Source organism: Arachis ipaensis, chromosome B10 (assembly GCF_059453495.1).
Source record: "Arachis ipaensis isolate K30076 ecotype BB chromosome B10, ASM5945349v1, whole genome shotgun sequence".
NCBI classification, from domain to species: domain Eukaryota; kingdom Viridiplantae; phylum Streptophyta; class Magnoliopsida; order Fabales; family Fabaceae; genus Arachis; species Arachis ipaensis.
In genome coordinates, this window is record NC_142435.1 from 134,447,047 (window position 1) to 134,451,733 (window position 4,687).

Below are 4,687 nucleotides of genomic sequence, written 5' to 3' on the forward strand. Positions count from 1 at the left end.
GAAGTTACTTGTTGTGCAGTAATGGAGAATATGTTGGAGTTTTGGAGATGCTTTGTCCTCTGAATCTCTGCTTTTCTCTGTCTTCTGATTCACGCACGCACGTCCTCCTATGGCAAGCTGTGTGTTGGTGGATCACCGTTGTCAATGGCTACCTTCCATCCTTCCAGTGAAAACTACGCTCACGCGCTCTGTCACAGCACGGCTAATCACCGGTTGGTTCTCGATCCGGTTGGAATAGGATTTCCTATCCTTTTGCGTCTGTCACGAACGCCCAGCCTTCAGGAGTTTGAAGCTTGTCACAGTCATTCAATCACTGAATCCTACTCGGAATACCATAGACAAGATTTAGACTTTCCGGATTCTCATGAGTGCCGCCATCAGTTCTAGCTTATACCACGGAGATTCTGATTAAGGAATCTAAGAGATACTCATTCAATCGGATATAGAACGGAGGTGGTTGTCAGGCACACATTCATGGTTTGAGGAAGGTGATGAATGTCACGGATCATCACCTTCATCACAGTTAAGCGCGAGTGAACATCTTAGATAGGAACAAGCGTGTTTGAATGGAAAACAGAAATACTTGCATTAATTCATTGAGACACAGCAGAGCTCCTCACCCCCAACAATGGGGTTTAGAGACTCATGCCGTCAGAGAATACAAAGTTTAGATCTGAAATGTCATGAGATACAAAATAAGTCTCTAAAAGTTGTTTAAATACTAAACTAGTAGCCTAGGGTTACAAAATATGAGTGGACTATGATGGATGATGCAGAGATCCACTTCTGGGGCCCACTTGGTGTGCTGGGGCTGAGACTTTAAGCAATCCACGTGCAGAGGCCATTTGTGGAGTTGAACGCCAGTTTTTGTGCCAGTTTGGGCGTTCAACTCCAGTTTTTGATCCTTTTCTGGCGCTGGACGCCAGAATTGGGCAGAGGACTGGCGTTGAACGCCAGTTTACGTCGTCTATTCTGACGCAAAGTATGGACTATTATATATTGCTGGAAAGCCTTGGATGTCTACTTTCCAACGCAATTGGAAGCACGCCATTTCGAGTTCTGTAGCTCCAGAAAATCCACTTTGAGTGCAGGGAGGTCAGAATCCAACAGCATCAGCAGTCCTTTTTCAGCCTGAATCAGATTTTTGCTCAGCTCCTTCAATTTCAGCCAGAAAAATACCTGAAATTACAGAAAAACACACAACTCATAGTAAAGTCCAGAAATATGAATTTTTCCTAAAAACTACTAGAAATAGACTAAAAACTAACTAAAACATACTCAAAACTATATGAAATTATCCCCAAAAAGCGTATAAAATATCCGCTCATCACAACACCAAACTTAAACTGTTGCTTGTCCTCAAGCAACTAGACAAATAAAATAGAAGACTAATAGGTTAAGAAGCAATAATATCTCAGAGTTTTTGATTGAAGCTCAGATTCTAATTAGATGAGTGGGACTAGTAGCTTTTTGCTTCTGAACAGTTTTGGCATCTCACTTTATCCATTGAAGCTCAGAGTGATTGGCATCTATAGGAACTCAGAATTCAGATAGTGTTATTGATTCTCTTAGTTCAGTGTGATGATTCTTGAACACAGCTTCTTTATGAGTCTTGGCCGTGGCCCTAAGCACTTTGTTTTCCAGTATTACTACCGGATACATAAATGCCACAGACACATAACTGGGTGAACCTTTTCAGATTGTGACTCAGCTTTGCTAAAGTCCCCAATTAGAGGTGTCCAGAGTTCTTAAGCACACTCTTCTTTTTGCTTTGGACCTTGACTTTAACCGCTCAGTCTCAAGTTTTCACTTGACACCTGCACGCCACAAGCACATGGTTAGGGACAGCTTGGTTTAGCCGCTTAGACCAGGATTTCAGTCCTTTAGGCCCTCCTATCCACTGATGCTCAAAGCCTTGGGATCCTTTTTAATTGCCCTTGCCTTTTGGTTTTAAGGGTTATTGGCTTTTTTTCTGCTTGCTTTTGCTTCTTTTTTTTTTTTTCTGCAAGCTTTGTTCTTTGCTGCTTTTTCTTGCTTCAAGAATCATTTTTATGATTTTTCAGATTATCAATAACATGTTTCATGTTCATTATTCTTTCAAGAGCCAACATATTTAACAGTCTTAAACAACAAATTCAAAAGACATATGCACTGTTCAAGCATTCATTCAGAAGACAGAAAGCATTGCCACCACATTTAACCAATTAGAATTTGTTTTATTTAAACTCGAGATTTTATTGCTTCTTATTCAAAAGATCTACTATTTTATTCATGTTTAATGATGATGAGAAAAATAAACTATAGCTTAATTGGAGATAAAATCAAAATAGATACTAACTACTACTATATGACTTCTAAGGTACTTTTATAAGGACACTTTCACAGAGTTAAGACAGAAATTGGAAATTAACAACCTTTATTCTGGGGGTATGGGGGTTCCTCTGATCCTTGGGAGACTTGGTATCACAGAAGATTTTTGGCGCTTCAGTTCCCTTAAGTCACGTCCCTGCTCCTCTTGTTCTTTGAGCATATGGGTCAGCATTTGACTGTGTTCCTTCTGTTGTTTTATTATTTGCTCCATAGCTTTCTGTATCTTGTTGACAGACGTCTCAAGATAGTCCCAATATTCCGCTTGAGGAATCTCTGGGAGGAATTCCTGTGCTCTCTTCTTGATATGTTCCTCCTGTGCTTGTTGTCTCTCCATTGATGCTTTGGTGATTGACTTTTCAATTAGGATATATTCAGTTATTCCCATCTTGACTCCAGCGTCTTTGCATAGCAGAGAAATCACGCTTGGATAAGCCAACCTGGCCTCTCTTGAATTTTTGTTAGCAATCTTATAGAGCTCTGTTGAAATCAGCTGATGAACCTCCACTTCCTTTCCCATCATGATGCAATGAATCATCACTGCTCTTTTAACTGTGACTTCAGAACGGTTGCTGGTGGGCAACAGAGAACGCCCAATGAAGTCCAGCCATCCTCTGGCAACTGGTTTGAGATCCTCCCTTTTGAGTTGATTTGGGATGCCCTTTGTGTTGGTGGTCCACCTGGCTTCAGGGATACAGATGTCCTCTAGAATCTTATCCAGGCCAATGTCTACTCTCATCATCCTCCTGTTGAAGGAGTCTGGATCATCCTTTAGCTGAGGTAGCTTTAATATCTCTCTGATCTTGTCAAGGGTGGTATGAACAATCTTTCCCCTGACCATGGTCTGAAATTCGTAGCAGGCTGTTCCAGATAATCTTTGCTTGTCAGTCTGCCACATATTAGCATAGAACTCCTCGACCATGTTCCTTCCTACTTTCGTTTCAGGATTAGCTAGGACTTCCCAGTTCCTGATTCGAATTTGCTCCTGGATCTCCGGATATTCATCTTCTTTCAGATCGAATCTAACTTCCGGGATCACTGATCTCAGACCCATTACTTTAAGATAATGGTCTGAATGTTCTTTAGATAAGAACTTCCCTTGATTCCAAAATGGTTTTGGAACGCTCTCTTTCTTGCCTCTAGGAGTGTATTGTTTCCCTTTGGGAGCCATGATCTTAGTGATCTCGGAAAAACACACCAAACTTAGAGGCTTGCTTGTCCTCAAGCAAAAGAAAAGAAAGGAGAGGGATAGAAGGAGATTGAGTAGCACTTGTTGATGAAGGAGGGGGGAGGCCGAACCCAATTTAAAGGGGGGAGAGGGGTGGATTTTCGAAAAATTGGAGGAGATAAGATAAAAAGATTGAGTTGAAAAAGATAAGATAGAAGATATAGTTTAATTTTGAAAAGATAGGATAGATTTTTGAAAAAGATAATTCTGGATTTTGAAAAAGATAATATGAAAAAGATATTGAAAAAGATATGGATTAGTTGAAAAGATTTTTGAGTGAAAAAGATAGATTTTGAAAAAAATAGATTTTTCAGAAAAGATTTTGAAAAGAGTTGGGTTGAATTTGGAAATATGGATTTTTAGAAATTAAGGATTTTAGAAATCAGGGTTCTTGATATGTTCATGTAAAAATCATGCATTGAAGCATAAATTTTGAAATTAAAATGGAAATACGTGTGGGATTACTGGATTTGGCTCCTCCCTGTCCTCCTGGCGTTTGAACGCCCAAACACTGCCTGTTTTGGGCGTTCAGCGCCCAAATGCTGATCTCCTGGGCGTTCAGCGCCCAGTTGCTGCCATTCCTGGCGTTCAACGCCCAGTGGGTGGCCATTTCTGGCGTTGAACGCCCAAATGCTGCCATTACTGGCGTTCAGCGCCCAGTGGATGCCCATTTTGGGCGCTGAACGCCCAAAATGCCCCTTTACTGGCGTTTTCTTGCCATTGAGCTCTTTTACTCTGTTTTGTGTGCTGATTCCTTCTGTAACCCTGTAAACTTATACAAATGACTTTGTACCTTAGTGTCAGTGAACTTTATATAAACAAATAAAAATAAAAGTAGGGCAAAAATGCTTAGAGGATTGTTGCCCCATGGCTGGGTTGCCTCCCAGCAAGCGCTTCTTTATTGTCTTTAGCTGGACTTTGCTGAGCTTTCAATCTAGCTTCAGCCTTGAGCATTCTTGCTCAGTGTTGCCTTCAAGATAATGCTTGATTCTCTGTCCATTGACAATGAACTTCTTATCAGAATCAATATCTTGAAGCTCCACATAACCATATGGTGACACACTTGTAATCACGTATGGTCCCCTCCACCGG